The sequence below is a fragment of the Mustelus asterias genome, chromosome 16, assembly GCF_964213995.1.
Source record: "Mustelus asterias chromosome 16, sMusAst1.hap1.1, whole genome shotgun sequence".
Taxonomy (NCBI): domain Eukaryota; kingdom Metazoa; phylum Chordata; class Chondrichthyes; order Carcharhiniformes; family Triakidae; genus Mustelus; species Mustelus asterias.
The window spans coordinates 2444432-2466354 of NC_135816.1; positions in this window are offsets into that span (position 1 = coordinate 2444432).

Below are 21923 nucleotides of genomic sequence, written 5' to 3' on the forward strand. Positions count from 1 at the left end.
CCCCAATCCATGCTAACACCCTACCCCCAACTCCATGTGACCCAATATTCTTCAGCAACCTTTTGTGAGGCACCTTATCAAACGCCTTTTGGATATCCAAAAACACTGCATCCACCGGTTCCCCTCCGTCAACCGCACTAGTCACATCTTCATCAAAATCCAACAAGTTCGTCTCCATGACAATGCCTCCACCAAAGTCCACGTGCCGCCCAAGCAAACAACACTTTCCTCTCATGCAGTTTTCCGCTTGCATCAGTATTCTTGTGAAGTGTCCTGGTCCTGATGAGTACAAGATGGAATGTTTTGACATGTCTCTTTTTTTCACCATTACCCATCACTGAATCCCCCACTATCAACATCGCGGGGGTTACCATTGACCAGAAACTCAACTGGACTCTCCACATAAACACAGTGGCTACAAGAGCAGGTCAGAGGCTAGGAATACTGCAGTGAGTAACTCACCTCCTGACTCCCCAAAGTCCTGTCCACCATCTACAAGGCACAAGTCAGGAGTGTGATGGAATACTTCCCACTTGCCCGGATGGGTGCAGCTCCAACAACACTCGAGAAGCTTGACACCATCCAGGAGAAATTAGCCAGCCTGCTTGTTATGTGCATCTCTTGGTGAATCTTTGGAATCTTCGAAGGACTTCTTGAGCCGAGGATTCACTCTCATGGCTGCCAAAGAAAGCAGTACAAGGACATCATGAATGTTTTAATTCAGAGTATTAATATTGACAGGTGTAAAACAGGAATTGCGAATTAGCCTCAGATTGCAAAACTGCCAACTATTCATTTCCATTGAGAAGACTAAAAATCGACTTGCTTCTCCGTCACACTTCTTGAAGATGAGAATCATATCAATGCTCATAAAAATCAAAAAAGTGTTAAAATATTCCATTAGTTTCCAAGGAGGCAAGGCAAGTTGCAGCAGCCATTAAAAACAGAAATGCTGGAAATATTCAGTAGGATTGGCAGCGCTGAGAAACATTTCCAATTTCAGGTCTGTGACCTTTCACCTCCCAGACATTCTGCAAGTCTCAAATTCCTCTTTTCACTTTGTTCTGAGGTTCACACTCAATGCCCTTGACCTCTCTCCAGCAACTGTTCCGGTGATAGGTGATCAACATTAAGCAGAAGCTCTGTTTCCTTCTCCACAGATGTTGTTTTACCTGCTAAATATTTCCCCATTTTCTGTTTTTATTTTCAGTTTCCAGGATCTGCAGTATTTTGTTTTTGTGTAATGTGATTCGATAGTTATTTCGTGAAATGTTCAATGAAACTCACCTCCAACTTCCACGTTACTTTTTTTTTTAGATATTACATTTACTGTCCTGAATTCTGGAAAGATAGAAAGATGATGGCATCTGGATCTGGATCTAGTCATCAGGAGATCCAAACGAGTGCTCTGGGACATGGCTTCAAATCCTACCATAGTAGCTGGTGGTTTTTGCATTCAATTAATACATCTGGAATATACTCTCAGTGATGGTGACCTGAAACTCTCAATGACTTGTAAAAACCCATCTGGTTCACTAATGTCCTTCAGGGAAGGAAATCTGCCGTCCTTAACTGATCTGGCCTACATGTGACTCCAGATCCACAGCAATATGGTTGACGCTTAACCGCCCCTCTAGAACGGCACGGTGGCACGGTGGTTGGCGCTGCTGCTTCACAGCGCCAGAGACCTGGGTTCGATTCCCGGCTTGAGTCAGTGTCTGTGTGGAGTCTGCGCGTTCTCCCCGTGTCTGTGTGGGTTTCCTCCGGGTGCTCCGGTTTCCTCCCACATTCCGAAGGACGTGCTGGTTGGGTGCATTGACCTGAACGGGTGCGGGAGTGTGGCGACTGGGGAGTTTCACAGTGACTTCATTGCAGCGTTGATGTAGGCCTTACTTGTGACTAATAAATAAATGAAATTTATTTTTTCCCAGGGTGGAGGAGTCAATTACTAGGGGGCATAGGTTTAAGGTGCGAGGGGCAAGGTTTAAAGGAGATGTATGAGGCACGTTTTTTACACAGAGGGTGGTGGGTACCTGGAACTCGCTGCCGGGGAAGGTAATGGAAGCAGATACGATAGTGACTTTTAAGGGGCGTCTTGACAAATACATGAATAGGGTGGGAATAGAGGGATACGGTCCCCGGAAGGGTAGGGGGTTTTAGTTCAGTCAGGCAGCATGGTCGGTGCAGGCTTGGAGGGCCAAAGGGCCTGTTCCTGTGCTGTAATTTTCTTTGTTCTTTGTTCTTATGTGACTCCAGAGCCGTGGCAGTGTGGTTGACTATTAATTAACTGCACTCTGAAATGGCCGAATGAGTCACTCAGTTCAAGGCCAATTAGGGACGGGCAATAAATATTGTCAGTGACGTCCACATTCCACAGAAGAATTAAAAATCCAAAAATCTCTCAGCAAGTCTTAGATCATTGCAAGTTCTGCAGAGTTTGATCAAATGCAAATTGAGTCCCTTTGGAATGATTAATTAGAATGGCACCCAGAAACTGAATGAAGGAAATTCAAAAAGCACCAAGTAAAAGCTAGAACCAGCGCTGTCATCAATTGAAAATCAAGCCTCAAAATCTGGGAAATATGTATAATATACTAAAAAATGACAAATTATCCCACTGTGTAAATTGTTTAACGCAGAAGGCACCATTGTTTCATTAAGATCAATATTACAAATATAAGACAGCTTACAGCATGAAAAGATGCTTTAGTCCATCAGGGACCATTCCTCGAATGGTTACACAACCTCCAATCATTCCTTTAATCTCTATTCTCAGTCTTGTCTCGATCCATCTTAAAAGTGTTAATTGAACTTGTTGGGTTACATGACCTCCTTCTGCATCTCAATGACTGCAATTCTATGAATTGATCAAAAGTTAATAAATTTTCTTGATGGACTGCAGCTCAAACCCAATAACGTGTTTGGAACATTATGGACTACTTTATCAATTCAGTGTGGTGGCGTATTTTTACAAAACATTCTGCCCAGAGCTGTAACCCATTTTCAGATAAACAGACAGTGATCTCTACTCATGTGAAACTGGGTGCCTCAAAGGTAGAACGTGATCACCTGCTACCCGTATCCTAACTCCCACCAAGTCCCACACTGTCACATTCCCTGTGTTCCTGGCTTACCTTGACCATTCATCTTCCTCTGCCAAGGCGGGCACAAAATATTGATTAGCTTTCTTAATATTTTCCTCATCTCCATTCTGAATTCCCCTGTCTCCACTTGTATTGGGCCCACACTTGCCCTTACTGATCTTTTCCTTTTTTGATACCTAAAGAAGTTTTTACAGTCCACCTTTATCTTTCTCACCAACTTGTATTCATGCTCTCTTTTCCCTTTCTTTGTCCACTTCCTGGTCCACCCTTGCTGGATTCTAAATACTCTGAATCCTCAGCTGTACCAATTCTTCTGGAAACCTTGTTTTGATCAAATGCAATCTTTGACTTATTTTGTTGGTGACAGTTGATTCACATTTTTTGTTGTGTTATTGTGTCTTACATGAATGTATATTTGTTGTAGAGTCAAAAATATTTCTTTATATACTCACCACTGTTAAATATTTTACTGTATGCTGCAACCCACCACAGCCAATTTGCACCCATAACTTCATAGTTTCTTGATTCAGATATAAGATGCTAATTTCAGAATGAACTCTATCACTTCCAAAGTTAACATAAAATTCTATCATTTTATAGTCCTTAAGTATCCTTTACTGCAAGATTATTAATTAGCTTTTTCTCATGACATAATAGTAAAATAGTCCAATCCTTTGTTGATTCTTCAACATACTAATCCAGAAACCCATCTCGTGCTCAATCCAGGTACTCATCCTCCATAGCATTAATACTAATTAGGTTTACCCAGTCTATGTGTAAACTGAACACACCCATTATTGCTATATTATCATGTTACATGCATCTCTAAATTCCCTGATTTACACTGTGCCTAACATTGCCACAACAGTGTGCTGTCCTGTAAATAAATCTCACTAATTTCCCAAATATAGATTGGAATATCCCTAGGGTAAGGGGATTGGATGGGGAGGAGTTCGTTAGGTGTGTTCAGGAGGGTTTTCTGACACAGCATGTGGACAAGCCTACAAGAGGAGAGGCTGTACTTGATCTGATACTGACCAATGAACTTGTACAGGTGTCAGATCTCTCAGTGGGCGAGCATCTTGGGGATAGCGATCATAACTCTATCTCCTTTATGCTTGCATTAGAAAAAGAGAGGATCAGGCAAGCTAGGAAAGCGTTTATATGGAGTAAGGGGAAATATGAAGACATAAGGCAGCAAATTAGAGGAGTAAATTGGAAGGAGGTATTCTCGGGGAAATGTACTGAAGAGAGGTGGCAGTTTTTCAAGGAATGTCTGTCTAGAGTTCTACAGGACAACGTTCCGAGCAGATAGGGAGGAGTTGGTAGGTTAAAGGAACCGTGGTGCACGAAAGCTGTGCGGGACCGAGTCGAGAAGAAAAGGAAAGCGTACAAAAGGTTCAGAGAGCTTGGCGAAGATAGGGATTTAGATGAGTATACGGCTTGTAGGAAGGGAATAAAGAAGGAAATTAGGAGAGCCAGAAGGGGTCACGAGAAGGCCTTGGCAGGTAGGATTAAGGAAAACCCTAAGGCGTTCTATAAATATGTGAAGAGTAAAAGGATGAGGCGTGAAGGAATAGGGCCTATAAAAGGTGAAGGCGGGAAAATCTGTACGGAACCAGTAGAAATGGCAGAGGTGCTGAATGAGTATTTTGCCTCGGTTTTCACAGAGGTGAAGGACCTGGGTGGATGAACTGCGGGCTTGCGGTGGACTGAAAAGATTGAGTATGTGGACTTTAAGAAAGAGGTTGTGCTGGAATCTTTGAATGGCATCAAGATAGATAAGTCGCCGAGTCCGGATGGGATGTACCCCAGGTAACTGTGGGAGGCGAGGGAAGAGATTGCAGAGCCTCTGGTGATGATCTTTGCGTCGTCGATGGAGACGACGGCAGCCGATTGGAGGATTGGAGGATTGCGGATGTGGTTCCTATTTTCAAGAAGGGGAATAGGGATAGCCCAGGAAATTACCGACCGGTGAGTCTAACCTCAGTGGTTGGTAAGCTGATGGAGAAGATTCTGAGGGACAAGATTTATGAGCATTTAGAGTGGTTTAGTATGCTCAAGAATACTCAGCATGGCTTTGTCAAAGGCAGATCATGCCTTATGAGCCTGGTGGAGTTCTTCGAAAATGTGACTAAACACATTGACGAAGGGAAAGCGGTAGATGTGGTTTATATGGATTTTAGCAAGGCGTTCGATAAGGTCCTCCATGCAAGGCTTCTAGAAAAAGTGAGAGGGCATGGGATCCAAGGGGCTGCTGCCCGGTGGATCCAGAACTGGCTTGCCCAAAGGAGGCAGAGAGTGGGTACAGATGGGTCTTTTTCTAAATGGAAGTCAGTCATCAGTGGTGTGCCCCAGGGATCTGTTCTGGGACCCTTGCTGTTTGTCATTTACATAAACGACCTGGAAGAGGAAGTGGAGGGATGGGTTGGTAAGTTTGCCGTGACACGAAGGTTGGTGGGGTTTTGGATAGTCTGGCAGGATGTCGGAAGTTACAGAGGGACATAGATAGGATGCAAGACTGAGTGGACAAGTGGCAGATGGACTTCAACCCAGATAAATGCGTAGTGGTCCATTTTGGAGGTCAAATGGGATGAAGGAGTCCAATATAAAGGGAAAGACTCTTAGTACTGTAGAGGATCAGAAGGACCTTGGGGTCCAGGTCCAAAGGACTCTAAAATCGGCCCCGCAGGTGGAGGAGGTGTAGAAGGCGTATGGTGTCTGTGGAGGGATCCCCTGTGGTTGTCCCCCTCCAAAATAGGTGTATTGTTTTGGATTCTGTGGAGGGGGATGACCCTCCAGGGGTAAGCCACGAGGACCAGATCGCCTCCACGGAGACAGGCTCAGGGGTCCGGAAGGGAAAGAAGGGGTTTAGGAGAGCGATAGTTGTGGGGGACGCAATAGTTAGAGGCACGGACAGGCGCTTCTGTGGGACTGAACGAGAATCCAGGATGGTAGTCTGCCTCCCTGGTGCCGGGGTACTGGATGTCTCCGAGAGGGTAGGAAGCATATTTAAAAAGGAAGGTAGTCAAACGGATGTGATTGTACACATTGGGGGAAATGATGTAGGTAGGAAGAGCAGGGGGTTCATACGAGAGAAATTCAGGGAGTTGGGTGCTAGGCTAAAAAGTAAGACCTCCAGGGTAGCAATCTCTGGACTGCTCCCGGTGCCTAGTGCAAGTGAGGCTCGGAACAGGGAGATTCTACAGTTGAACGCGTGGCTAAAGGACTGGTGCAAGAGGGAGGATTTTAAATTCATAGATAACTGGGAAATCTTCAAGTCAGGATGGCAACTGTACAGAAAGGATGGGTTACACCTTAACTGGAAGGGAGCAAATATCCTGGCTGGGAGTTTTGCTAGAGTGTTTCGGCAGGATTTAAACTAGTGTGGCAGGGGGGTGGGGAACAAAACAGGAGGTCAGTAAATACTGAGGCTGGGGTCGAGCTGGGGGCCAGGGCAAGGCTAGCTAAGAAGAGGAGCACTCTGGAGGAGGAGGACCTGACTGGGCCTGGAGGTCTGGAGTGCATCTGCTTCAATGCGAGGAGTGTAACGGGTAAAACAGACGAACTTAGGGCCTTAATGCTTGTGCGGAATTTGGATGTGGTTGCGGTGACGGAAACTTGGTTAAAAGAAGGACAGGACTGGCAGCTGAATATTCCGGGGTATAAGTGTTTTAGGCGAGACAGAGGAGGGGCTAAAAAAGGTGGGGGAGTAGCGATATTAGTTAAGGAGCATATTACCGCGGTGCAGAGGGTAGACAACCTAGAGGGGTCATGTACTGAGTAGCTGTGGGTGGAACTCAGAAACAGGAAGGGTGCAGTCACTATGCTGGGGGTGTACTACAGACCACCCAACAGCCCACGGGAAGTGGAGGAGAGGATATGTCAGGAGATTCTGGATAGGTGCAGAAAACATAGGGTTGTTGTAGTGGGGGACTTTAATTTCCCTGGCACAGACTGGAAAGTGATGAGAGCTGGGGGTCCGGACGGGGAGGAATTTGTAAAATGTGTACTGGAAGGTTCTTTGGAACAGTATGTAGATAGCCCGACTAGAGAAGGGGCTATACTGGACCTCGTTCTGGGAAATGAGCCCGGTCAGGTCGTCAAAGTTTCGGTAGGGGAACATGTGGCAAATAGTGACCACAACTCTGTTAACTTTAGGATAGTAATGGACAAGGATGAGTGCTGTCCTACGGGCAGGGTGCTAAATTGGGGGAAGGCTGACTATAGCCGGATTAGGCAGGAATTGGTGGATGTTGATTGGGAGAGGATGTTCGAGGGTAAATCCGCGTCTGGCATGTGGGAGTCTTTTAAGGAACTATTGATAAGGCTGCAGGATAGGCATGTGCCTGTAAAAAGGAAAGATAGGAAAGGTAGGATTCGAGAGCCGTGGATAACCAGGGAAATTGAGGATCTGATTAAAATGAAAAGGGAGGCGTACGTTAAGTCCAGGCAACTGAAAACAGATGGAGCTCTGGAGGAATACAGAGAGAGTAGGAAAGATCTCAAACGGGGAGTTAGAAGGGCAAAAAGAGGGCACGAGATGTTCTTGGCAGGCAGGATTAAGGAGAATCCTAAGGCATTCTATTCATACATTAGGAACAAAAGAGTTGTCAGGGAGAAAATCGGACCTCTCAGGGACAAAGGAGGGGAATTATGCTTAGAACCCGAGGGAATAGGGGAGATCCTAAATGAATACTTTGCATTGGTATTCACGAAGGAGAGGGGCGTGTTAACCGGGAGTGTCTCGGAGGAAGGTGTTGACCCGTTAGAGAAAATCTCCATTACAAGAGAGGAAGTGTTAGGTTTTTTAGGGAACATTAAAACTGACAAAGCCCCAGGGCCTGATGGCATCTATCCTCGACTGCTCAGGGAGACGAGAGGTGAAATTGCTGGACCTCTGACGGAAATCTTTGTCGCTTCTTTGGACACGGGTGAGGTCCCTGAGGATTGGAGGATAGCGAATGTGGTCCCGTTGTTTAAGAAGGGTAGCAGGGATAACCCAGGAAATTATAGGCCGGTGAGCTTGACGTCCGTGGTAGGGAAGTTGTTGGAGAGGATTCTTAGAGACAGGATGTATGTGCATTTAGAACGGAACAATCTCATTAGTGACAGACAGCATGGTTTTGTAAGAGGGAGGTCGTGCCTTACAAATTTGGTGGAGTTTTTTGAGGAAGTGACAAAAACAGTTGATGAAGGAAGGGCCGTGGATGTCGTCTATATGGATTTCAGTAAGGCATTTGACAAAGTCCCACATGGCAGGTTGGTTAAGAAGGTTAAGGCTCATGGGATACAAGGAGAAGTGGCTAGATGGGTGGAGAACTGGCTTGGCCATAGGAGACAGAGGGTAGTGGTCGAAGGGTCTTTTTCCGGCTGGAGGTCTGTGACCAGTGGTGTTCCGCAGGGCTCTGTACTAGGAACTCTGCTATTTGTGATATATATAAATGATTTGGAAGAAGGTGTAACTGGTGTAATCAGCAAGTTTGCGGATGACACGAAGATGGCTGGAATTGCGGATAGCGAAGAGCATTGTCGGGCAATACAGCAGGATATAGATAGGCTGGAAAATTGTGCGGAGAGGTGGCAGATGGAATTTAATCCAGATAAATGCGAAGTGATGCATTTTGGAAGAACTAACGTAGAGGGGGAGTTATACAATAAATGGCAAAGCCATCAAGAGTATAAAAACACAGGGACCTAGGTGTGCAAGTCCACAAATCCTTGAAGGTGGCAGCACAGGTGGAGAAGGTGGTGAAGAAGGCATATGGTATGCTTGCCTTTATAGGACGGGGTATAGAGTATAAAAGCTGGAGTCTGATGATGCAGCTGTATAGAACGCTGGTTAGGCCACATTTGGAGTACTGCATCCAGTTCTGGTCGCCGCACTACCAGAAGGACGTGGAGGCTTGAGAGAGAGTGCAGAGAAGGTTTACCAGGATGTTGCCTGGTATGGAGGGGCTTAGCTATGAGGCGTGATTGGGTAAACTGGGCTTATTCTCCCTGGAAAGATGGAGAATGAGGGGAGACCTAATAGAGGTGTACAAGATTATGAAGGGTATAGATTGGGTGAACAGTGGGAAGCTTTTTCCCAGGTCGGAGGTGACGTTCACGAGGGGTCACGGGCTCAAGCTGAGAGGGGCGAAGTATAACTCAGACATCAGAGGGACGTTTTTTACACAGAGGGTGGTGGGGGCCTGGAATGCGCTGCCAAGTAGGGTGGTGGAGGCAGGCACGCTGACATCGTTTAAGACTTACCTGGATAATCACATGAGCATCCTGGGAATGGAGGGATACAAACGATTGGTCTAGTTGGACCAAGGAGCGGCACAGGCTTGGAGGGCCGAAGGGCCTGTTTCCTGTGCTGTACTGTTCTTTGTTCTTTGTTCTTTGTGTGCTGGCCTTTATCAATCGAGGGACTGAGTTTATGAGTCCGGGGATAATGATGCAGCTATATAAGACCCTCGTCAGACCCCACTTGGAGTACTGTGCTCAGTTCTGGTCGCCTCATTACAGGAAGGATGTGGAAAAGATTGAAAGGGTGCAGAGGAGATTTACAAGGATGTTGCCTGGATTGAGTGGCATGCCTTATGAGGATAGGCTGAGGGAGCTCGGTCTTTTCTCCTTGGAGAGACGTAGGATGAGAGGAGACCTAATAGAGGAATATAAGATGTTGAGAGGCATAGTTCAGGTGGACTCTCAAAGGCTTTTTCCCAGGGTGGAAATGGCTGCTACGAGAGGACACAGGTTTAAGGTGCTGGGGGGTAGGTACAGGGGAAATGTTAAGGGGAAGCTTTTCACACAGAGGGTGGTGGGCGAGTGGAATCGGCTGCCGTCAGTGGTGGTGGAGGCAAACTCAATAGGGTCTTTTAAGAGATTCCTGGATGAGTACATGGAAACTAATCGGATGGAGGGTTATAGGTAGGCCTAAAAGGTAGGGATATGTTCGGCACAACTTGTGGGGCCGAAGGGCCTGTTTGTGCTGTAGTTTTTCTATGTTTCTCTGTTTCTAATGTTTGTTGCATGCTCTTGTTTCTTAGTTACACCCAAACTGATGCTACATTTTAATCTGCCGATCTAAGATAATCTTTTACGAATGTACTGATGCTGTCCTTTATTAACAGTGCTGTCCCACCTCCTTTTCCTTCATGATTCTTCCTAAATGACGAATATCCATAAATATTTAGTTCCCAGTCTCTTTTTGTACCCTCAAATCATTGGTCTTGCTGTGAATACTCCAATCATTCAAATAGAATGCCTTTAATTTTGTCTTTTTGAACATTATTCTGATTTTGGACACTTTATGTTTGCCTTCACTTTTTCTACCTCAGTTGTATCAGTGCCTGGAAATTAGATAGGATGTGAAAGACAAATGACAGGGGGAAGATTTTCCCATTCTGACCCCCGCGGGAATTGTAGCAGCGAGGGGCGGACCATCGAAAGGTCCATTGACCTCGAGCAGGATTTTCTGGTTTTGGGGCGAGTGCGGCGAGCCCAGAGAGGATGGAACACACACTTCACATGAGGGTTTCTGATGGAATTTAAAGTCAGTCACATAAAAGCTCCAGTCAATGACAACACTCTCATCCATCTTCAAGCTTTACTTTGGAGACTTGTACATCTGACAGTCCGGGATTGAGGGAGTGCTGCACTGTTGGAGGTGTTGGGGATGAAGCTGATCAAATGTCTTCCTGTTTGTCCACAAGAATCTTCGCACAGGAACAATGGAAATCTGGAAAAATTGCATTATCTGTAGTTATATTATTTTTATGATTTTCTACAGCACTGGTGCTGAAATTACGGTTCACAATTTATAATCCTAATAGTCCAGTCCAGTCCAGCCCAGTCCAGTCCAGTTCCTAACTCACAGACCACAATCAGTAAGGATAGGCAACAACACCTCCTCCACAATCATCCTCAACACCGGTGCCCCACAAGGCTGTGTTCTCAGCCCCCTCCTATACTCCTTATACACCTATGACTGTGTGGCCAAATTCCCCTCCAATTCAATTTTCAAGTTTGCTGATGACACCACCGTAATGGGTCGGATCTCAAACAATGACAAGACAGAGTACAGGAATGAGATAGAGAATCTGGTGAACTGGTGCGGCAACAGTAATCTCTCCCTCAATGTCAACAGAACGAAGGAGATTGTCATCGACTTCAGGAAGCGTAAAGGAGAACATGCTCCTGTCTACATCAATGGGGACGAAGTAGAAAGGGTCAAGAGCTTCAATTTTTAGGTGTCCAGATCACCAACAACCTGTCCTGGTCCCCCCATGCCGACACTATAGTTAAGAAAGCCCACCAACACCTCTACTTTCTCAGAAGACTAAGGAAATTTGGCATGTCAGCTACGACTCTCACCAACTTTTACAGTTGCACCACAGAAAGCATTCTTTCTGGTTGGATCACAGCTTGGTATGTCTCCTGCTATGTCCAAGACCGCAAGAAACTACAAAAGGTCATGAATGTAGCCCAATCCATCATGCAAACCAGCCTCCCATGCATTGAATCTGTCTACAATTCCCGCTGCCTTGGCAAAGCAGCCGCGTAATTAAGGACCCCACGCACCCCGGACATTCTCTCTTCCACCTTCTTCCGACAGAAGTCTGAGGTCACGTACCAACCAACTCAAGAACAGCTTTTTCCCTGCTGCCGTCAGACTTTTGAATGGACTTACCTTGCATTAAGTTGATCTTTCTCTACACCCTAACTATGACTGTAACACTACATTTCGCACTCTCTCCCTTCCTTCTCTATGAACGGTATGCTTTGTCTGTATAGCACGCAAGAAACAATACTTTTCACTGTATGTTAATACATGTAACAATAATTAATCAAATCAAATCAGATAATCACGGGCAGAATTTTCCAGCCCGTACCTGTGGTGGAATGTTCCGGTCCTGTCAAAGGACACCTCTCCTGTGGCATGTTCCCCGGTTGCATGATGGGTGAGAAACACAAATGCCATTGACTTTGGTGGGATTGGAAGGTTGCAGCCGGGGCCAATGGCAAGTCGCCTCCACTGCAGGAAGCACTGCTGTGGTTGGAAGGGGCAGGAAATCCCAGCCCTGTCTTTGTTATCTGTGAAACGCAGACAGACACTTTGACCAGTTTCTACATTTCAAACACTTTACCCAGGTGTCCTTATTTACCAGATGATCAAAAGGAAAAGACTTAGTTCGCAGTTTAACCTGATTTTATTAACAAGTTCAACAAACATTAACACACAGTGACGATCCCAAATTACTTACGCCCTGTTTGCCGAAGATTCTAATGTTACCCGACCCAATGAACTTGACCAAGCCGCGGGTCCAATTCTCTGAGCTTCAGCTGTCTCAAGATCCTCGTCTTCAAAGGTGATTTTTGTACGCCCTCTTCCAACTCATAGAACATAGAACAGTACAGCACAGAACAGGCCCTTCGGCCCACGATGTTGTGCCGAGTTTTATCTGAAACCAAGATCAAGCTATCCCACTCCCTATCATCCTGGTGTGCTCCATGTGCCTATCCAATAACCACTTAAATGTTCCTAAAGTGTCTGACTCCACTATCACTGCAGGCAGTCCATTCCACACCCCAACCACTCTCTGCGTAAAGAACCTACGTCTGCTATCCTTCCTATATCTCCCACCATGAACCCTATAGTTATGCCCCCTCGTAATAGCTCCATCCACCCGAGGAAATAGTCTTTGAACGTTCACTCTATCTATCCCCTTCATCATTTTATAAACCTCTATTAAGTCTAGAAATCATTGAAACCCTGCAGTGCAGAAGGAGGCCATTTGGCCCATTGAGTCTGCACCAACAACAATCCCACCGATGTCCTATCCCCGTAACCCCACATATTTACCCCACTAATCCCTTTAATCTACACATTCCGGGACACTACGGGTTAATTTAGCCAATGAACTAATTTGCACATTTTTGGACTGTGGGAGGAAACCGGAGCACCCGGAGGAAACCCACTCAGACACGGGGAGGACGTGCAAACTCCACACAGACAGTGACCCAACCCGGGAATCGAACCCAGGTCCCTGGAGCTGTCTCTGGGATGCCACTGAATCTTGACTGTAGTCTTCTTCACTGCTGAGTCTTCGCTGCTATTGGCCTCCAGGTGTCCCTTCTTATCCCCTTCCTCTGCACCTTCTGGAAGTTTCCCAAGCTATCAGCCAATGGGGTCATGGGGTGGAGGTCACAGCACCCAATGCAGATGCAAATTCCTTATTCGGCAGATACGAGATGCACCTTAGGTACCATCACCAGATGTGCATATTCCACACATTCTAGTCTCCTTGTCAATGAATATAAGGACATGTCAATTGATTACCTTGTGTCAGTACCAACAATAGAGGAAGAGTCAACATGCCAGCCATTTCAAGGGCACAAATATTGAATCAGGTACAGGGATTCACCAAAATTAATGAAGAGAAGAAGGGAAAATCCTGAGGATCAGATGGTTCCCATCCCAGAGTTTTATAGGAAGTAGGTTAGAGCATTGCAAATTCCAAAGTTTTCTTGATTTGGGGACCAGACATTTAGATTGGAGAATTGTTCCTGTCACTCTGGTATTTCAGAAAATTCAAAAGGAACCCTGGGCATGATCGAGCCATTAGCCTCATGTCCATTGTTGGAAAATTACTGGAGTTTATCACTAAGGATGGAATGATTGACACCTTGGAGAGTTTCAGGTAATTAGTGAGAACTGGAAGGGATTTGTAAAAGATAAGTCATGCTTGATGAATCTGATGAATCCAAAAACTTTCTACAAATACATAAAGACCAAAAGAGTAACAAGGGAGGGAGTAGGACCTCTTTAGGATCAACAAAATCATCTATGTGCAGATCCACAGGAGATGGGTGAGATCCTAAATGAATATTTCTCATCAGTATTCACCGTTGAGAAAAGCATGGATGTTAGGGAACTTGGGGGAATAAATAATGATGTCTTGAGGAGTGTACATATAACAGAGAAGGAGGTACTGGAAGTCTTAAAGCACATCAAGGTAGATAAATCCCCAGGACCTGATGAAGTGTGTTCCAGGGCAGTGTGGGAGGCTGGGGAGGAAATTGCAGATCCCCTAGCAGAGATATTTGAATCATCGATAGTCACGGGTGAGGTGCCTGAAGATTGGAGGGTGGGAAATATTGTGCCTTTGTTTAAAAAGGGCTGCAGTGAAAAGTCTGGGAACTACAGGCCAGTGAGCCTCACATCTGTGGTGGGTAAGTTGTTGGAAGGTATTTTGAGAGACAGGATCTACAGGCATTTAGAGACGCAAGGACTGATTAGGGACAGTCAGCATGGCTTTGTGAGTGGAAAATCATGTCTCACAAATTTGATTGAGTTTTTTAAAGGGGTAACCAAGAAGGTAGATGAGGGCAGTGCAGTTGATGTTGTCTGCATGGACTTTAGCAAGGCCTTTGACAAGGTACCGCATGGTAGGTTGTTGCATAATGTTAAATCTCATGGGATCCAGGGTGAGGTATCTGAAGCCAGAAGGTGGTTGTAGAGGGTTGTTTTTCAAACTGGAGGCCTGTGACCAGTGGTATGCCTCAGGGATCAGTGCTTGGTCCACTGTTATTTGTCATATATATTAATGATTTGGATGAGAATATAGGAGGCATGGTTAGTAAGTTTGCAGATGACACCAAGTTTGGTGGTATAGTGGACAGTGAAGAAGGTTATCTAGGATTGCAACGGGACCTTGATCAATTGGGCTGATGAATGGCAGATGGAGTTTAATTTAGACAAATGTGAGGTGATGCATTTTGGTAGATTGAACCCGGGCAGGACTTACTCAGATAATCGTAGGGCGCTGGGGAGAGTTACAGAACAAAGAGATATGGTGTACAGGTTCATAGCTCATTGAAAGAGGAGTCACAGGTGGACAGAGTGGTGAAGAAGGCATTCGGCATGCTTGGTTTCATTGTTCAGAACATTGAATACAGCAGTTGGGACGTCTTGTTGAAGTTGTACAAGACATTGGTAAGGCCACACTTGGAATACTGTGCACAGTTCTGGTTACTCTGTTATAGAAAGGACATTATTAAACTCGAAAGACTGCAGAAAAGATTTACTAGGATGCTATCGGGACTTGATGAGTTATTGGAGAGTTATAAGGAGAGGCCGGATGGACTGGGGCTTTTTTCTCTGGAGCATGGGAAGCTTAGGGGTGACCTTATAGAGGTCTATAAAATAACGAGGGGCATAGATCAGCTAGATAGTCAATATCTTTTCCCAAAGGTAGGGGAGTCTAAAACTAGAGGGCATAGGTTTAAGGTGAGGGGGGAGAGATACAAAAGGGGCAATTTCATCACACAGAGGGTGGTGAGTGTCTGGAACAAGCTGCCAGAGGTAGTAGTGGAGGCAGGTACAATTTTGTCTTTTAAAAAGCATTTAAACAGTTACATGGGTACGATGGGTATAGAGGGATATGGGCCAAATGCGGGCAATTGGGACTAGCTTAGTCGTTAAAAGAAAGGGCGGCATGGACAAGTTGGGCCGAAGGGCCTGTTTCCATGCTGTAAACCTCTGTGACTCTATGATTGGATTCTTTCAGACAGAGATGAACTGATGGACAGGTGGCCGTCTGTGGATTTATTTATGTGGATTTACAGAGGCATTTGATAAAGTCACTCCGAAAATATGGTTAACTGAAGTAACCTGGTTAGAAAATAGAGAGTGGCAGGAGATAGGGAGCTGGGATACTTTTCTGTGCTGTATTTATCTCCGACTCTAAGGCCATTCAGTTTGGACCTAAAAAGGATAGAATATAATAATTTCTAAATGTTAAAAGCTTCCAAATGATGGAGGGTCAAAGGGATTTGCAAATCCAACTACATCATTTTTCACATTTTCCTTTATGGGATGTGGGCATCACTGGCTGGCATTTATTGCCAATTCTCAGTTGTCCCTGAGAAGGTGGCGGTGAACTGCTACCGTGAGACGCTGCAGTCCCTGATGTGTAGGTACATCCACAGTGCTGTTAGGGACAGAATTCCAGGATTTTGAGCCAGTGACAGTGAAGGAATGGTGATATATTTCCAAGTCAGGATGGTGAGTGGCTTGGAAAGGAAAATCATTACAATCACATAAACAGCTACAAAAATAGTCAAACATAAAACTCTTCAAGCAAAGAAGGAGCATGATCAGTCCAACATTCATCCCTTAACCAGCACCACTATAAAAATAAGTTATCTGGTCATTCATTTTTGTTCTGCTTCTGGGGTCTTGCTGTGCACAAATTAAACTTCAGTCTCCTTGCAGTGCTAAGTCAAACTGAGGCCACAAAAGGCATCTTATCAAAACATTTTGTTATAAATTTCTTTAACAATTAAATGTGAACCGAGCCTGGTGGAGTTCTTCGAAAATGTGACTAAACACATTGATGAAGGGAAAGCGGTAGATGTTGTTTATATGGATTTTAGCAAGGCATCGATAAGGTCCCCCATGCAAGGCTACTAGAAAAAGTGAGAGGACATGGGATCCAAGGGGCTGCTGCCCTGTGGATCCAGAACTGGCTTGCCCAAAGGAGGCAGAGAGTGGGTATAGATGGGTCTTTTTCTAAATGGAGGTCGGTCACCAGTGGTGTGCCCCAGGGATCGGTTCTGGGACCCTTGCTGTTTGTCATTTTCATAAATGACCTGGATGAGGAAGTGGAGGGATGGGTTGGTAAGTTTGCCGACGACACGAAGATTGGTGGGGTTGTGGATAGTCTGGACGGATGTCAGAAGTTACAGAGGGACATAGATAGGATGCAAGACTGGGTGGAGAAGTGGCAGATGGACTTCAACCCAGATAAATGCGTAGTGGTCCACTTTGGAGGTCAGATGGGATGAAGGAGTACAATATAAAGGGAAAGACTCTTAGTACTGTAGAGGATCAGAAGGACCTTGGGGTCCAGGTCCATAGGACTCTAAAATCGGCCCCGCAGGTGGAGGAGGTGGTTAAGAAGGCGTATGGTGTGTTGGCCTTTATCAATCGAGGGATTGAGTTTAGGAGTCCGGGGATAATGATGCAGCTATATAAGGCCCTCGTCAGACCCCACTTGGAGTGCTGTGCTCAGTTCTGGTCGCCTCATTACAGGAAGGATGTGGAAAAGATTGAAAGGGTGCAGAGGAGATTTACAAGGATGTTGCCTGGATTGAGTGGCGTGCCTTATGAGGATCGGCTGAGGTTGCTCGGTCTTTTCTCCTTGGAGAGAGTAGGATGAGAGGAGACCTAATAGAGGTATATAAGATATTGAGAGGCATAGATTGGGTGGACTCTCAGAGGCTTTTTCCCAGGGTGGAAATGGCTGCTATGAGAGGACACAGGTTTAAGGTGCTGGGGGGTAGGTACAGGGGAAATGTTAGGGGGAGGTTTTTCACACAGAGGGTGGTGGGCAAGTGGAATCGGCTGCCGTCATTGGTGGTGGAGGCAAACTCAATAGGGTCTTTTAAGAGACTCCTGGATGAGTACATGGGACTTAATAGGATGTAGGGTTATAGGTAGGCCTAGAAGGTAGGGATATGTTCGGCACAACTTGTGGGCCCGAAGGGCCTGTTTTGTGCTGTAGTTTTTCTATGTTTCTATGTTCAGTCAATTGCGTTACTCTGAACCCATTTTTCCTGTTGGTAACTAGTTGCATTCACTGAGGCTGCACTGCGTTCTCTGATGGGCATTTTGTGTTTCACATTTGTATCATTGTTGGGCAGAAACAAAATAGCGTGCATGCTCATGAGGTTGATTGGCGTTAATAGAAAAACACCTTAATTTATTGTCCAAATTGGAGTCTGGCTCTCTGGTGTAATGATGTTGTTTGTCATGGGTTAATATGCGAGAACACATTGCACTCACAACAAGGCACAGAAGACAGTAAAGGGGAAAGTTGCACAGGATTTACCAAGAGAGAGTTTGCTCCCTCGATCAGAGAGCCACCCTCTGTTCCTGACAAGTTACATTTAATAAACAGATGGGCCTTCTGTTATGAGGAGTTAATTGAGAGTGTGGAGTATTAGTGTACACATGCCCTTGCAGTGCCAAGGCAGAGGGACAGCTGCACTCATTCTCTATGCCACTGGTATTGTTCAGACCTCAGCTGGTCGTCCCCTGGGCATTGCTGCTGCATCCGTGTCAAGACGCATCTTTCAAGTCACTTCAGCCTCTGCTCAAGGGAATTCTTCACTACATGTGCTCCCTACTAACCCCATGGCAGCCATTGACAACTAAACTGAGCTTGCTTGACATTGCAGGGTTCCCCAGCGCACTGGGTGCTGCTGACTGTGACTGTGCACTCTGATGCTCAGCAGTTTAAATAGAGCTGTTTATTCGGGCTGGGAAGAATTTTTCTCTGTCAACTGTGTTGGTGTTACAAACTATTGTCAGTGACATAAGGTGTCAAATCCCATGGATCAAGTCACAGTTCACACGTAGAACTGTCAGGGTGGTAGATTGAAGCATGAACTCTCCTTGTAAGGTCTCACTCATATGCGGTGAGGATTTTTAAAAATTCACTGTAAAGCTTGAATTCTTGCACAGACACTTAATATAAACAGACAGTTTCTGGGATTTAAGGGATTCAAAAATTCTCAATCCTGACCAAAGCCTGGGAAACTCGAGGCATTAAGAAAGGGGTCACATCCTCCCCATTGGCTGGGAGCCTCCACTTCCCCGGAGGAGGGGGCAGGAGGTTGCTCTGGGGGGTCACTGGTGGTGAATTTGCACTCAGAAGGATGGAAGGGATCCAAGTTAGGGAAGCAGCTTTACACAATCTCAGTGAGAAATGGTTTTTGAATGAGTGTCGATTGTGTTTCACGGGAGGAACCAGCGCGAACAGAACTTGAGCATTCAATCCCCCAGTGTCCAGACATCTGTGGATACAGCAAGGTCAGGTCAACAATTTCACAAAACTGAGGTCGCTGATCAACAGTCAGCAGAAATCCTCAGATACTCTTCAATAAAAATTTCAGGAGGACATGCCAGCAGCAGGCATACCAAACAATGAGGTGTCAACTTGGTGAGAGTAGAACTCAGGACTGTTTGCCTGCTAAACAGTAGATGTAATATCTGATAGGCAGAGCTAAGTGATCCCACAACCAATGGATCAGATCTGAAATCTGCAGTCCTGCCACATCCAGTCAAGAATGGGAATGGTGGGGGACAACTAAACATCTCACTGGAGGAGGAAGCTCCACAAATATCCCCACCCTCAATGATGGAGGAGCCCAGCACATCAGTGCAAAAGATAGTGCACAATCTTCAGCCAGAACTGCTGAATAAATGATCCATCTCAGCTGAACACTAGCTCTCCTTGAGAAGGTGGTGGTGAGTTGCCTTCTTAAACCGCTGCAGTCCTTGTGGTGTAGGTACACCCAGAGTGCAGTTAGGGAAGAGAATTCCAGCATTTTGAGCCAGCAACAGTGAAGGAACAGTGACATTTAGGGGGAGGCCACAGCCTAGTGGTGTTATTGCTGGACCAATAATCCAGAAACTTTGATGCAGCATTTAAAGGTCTGTTGACCTCAGGCAGAAATGTTTGGTCTCAGAGCAGGTGTGACCAAAGAATCCCAATATTTGTACCATGCTTGTAATGCTACTGAACTGATGATTTGCTCCAGAGAAACTAATTATAACCTGGAGACCACAGGAAATCTTTGTAAATAAACCTTTTGATTAATAAAATGGCCGGGATGATATACAGCGATAAACCAAGTATTGATAGACTGCTATTGTCCTCTATGAATTCTACAGTCTGTCAGAATACTTTTACACTAAAAAGAAATGCACAAATTAAAAAGTAGCAAGGTGAGAATGATCAAGGAAGAAGTTACATTACTGTCGCTAATTTGAGCTTTGTAATTCACTCTCATCATTTATGTTTCACGATTTAGAAATCACAAGATTTTTTCTTCTCTCAGGAACATCATTCGGGTGTTTGTAATCTGTAAGCACAGACCCGATGGGCTGAAGGGCCTCTTCTGCACTGCACAACTCTATGGTTCTATAAATATCTCTTCATAGCAGCCATGATGTGGAGTTGCTGGCCTTGGACTGGGGTTGGCACAGTTAGAAGTCTCACAATATCAGGTTAAAGTCCAACAGGTTTATTTGGAATAACGAGTTTACAGAGCGCTGCTCCTTCATCAGGTCAGTCACTGCTGTTGTGAGACTTCTTACTCTTTATAACAGGCCCTCAATATTTGTGTGACTCAGTGGCTCAGCCTTGTTCATTGTCTTTGGATTGCCACAAACACTGAAGTCACTTTAGAAATGCAGTTGCTGTTATAATGTAGGAACTGTGGCAACCAATTTCTGCACAGCAAGCTCTCACTAACTGAAAGGTGGGACTGGATTCTCTGGCCTCGCTCGCGGCTGGAATTCTCCGGTCCCACTGTAGTGAACTGAGTTTTGACTGAGCGCCAAATTCTCCAATCGCGCTGGCAGTGGTAGCAGTGCGAGACAAGAGATTTCTGGCCATGATAGTAACCAGATCACATTTTCAGTAACATTGGTTAAGCAGTAAATGTTCACCAAGCCCACATCAACATCTCTGCGGCTTTGTTAGATCCACCGCTCACTGGAATAAGACATTACACTGAGGACCAGTCCTTACAAGGATATCAATGATCCCATGGAATGGATTCACAGATCTACCATCTTTCCATAAACCCTCACAAAGAGGATTAACTGGCTGTTCATTGTAGTTTATTTGATGCTGCTGCCTCTGACAATATAATAAGATCACTGCTCTCCACAAAGTAGCTTATCACACAAAGGACGGTGGAGTGATTCCAGAAAATACAAAATCAGTGCCATTTTCCTTTGGAGATTGTACACACAGCGTTCTGTCTGGTAAAGGTGCGATGTATTCAAAAGCCATGGAGGAATTGGGAATTTAAATGACAATAGATGATTGTTCTGCACAGGGTAGCCCTTAATGTTATTCAGCTCTGTTTGATGTTTCTCTTTATCTGCTTTTCTCATTAATAATTAATTATTTTGCTTCTTTCAATGCGTTTTCTGTTCAGGTGTCAGTCACCATTCCAATGCAGAAACAGAAGGATCATTTGTCCCCCTCACCACAGAGGTAGAGAATATTAATTTTACCTTCCATCTGATAGGCTCAACTCTCCGAGTGTTAAAGCTGCAAGATTCACTTATTTTAATAATCTGCTTGTCAGTCTTGGGTCAAGTTCATATATTCAAAATTAATGAATGGAAGATTTATGTGAACATGGGCAGCGTGAGTAACTGGACCAAAAATAAGTTGCTATCAGACAAAAAAAAGGTTTGAAATAATCTTTGGAAAGGACGATTGACATGGGCAATTACTGCGAGACAAGGTAGTCATTTTTTATAAAATTCTGTAAAGAGTTTGATGAAAAAGGAATATTTTGAGCATGGTGCCGTCACTTATTCCTCACTTTGAAAGAGTTCAGAAGAATTTTTGAGGATTAGAAAATGCATCTCCATGTCTCAGTAAAATTGGGTGTGTGGAGAGGAATATATTTATAACAACCTGTGTGTACAAGGCATAGAGTTATAGATAGAGTCATAGAGATACACAGAGAAACAGGCCCCGCGAACCAACTCATTTCCTAAACTGAACTAGTCCCATTTGCTTGTATTAGGCCCAAATCCTTCTAAACCTTTGCTACTTATATACTTGTCTAAATGTGTTTTAAATGTTGTAATTGTACCCGTCTCTACCACCTCCTCTGGCAGCTCATTCCATACACACACCGCCCTCTCTGTGTGAAAAAGTTGCCCCTCAGGTCCCTTTTAAATCTTTCCCCTCTCAACTTAAATCTAGTTTTGAACTCCCCTATGCTGGGGAA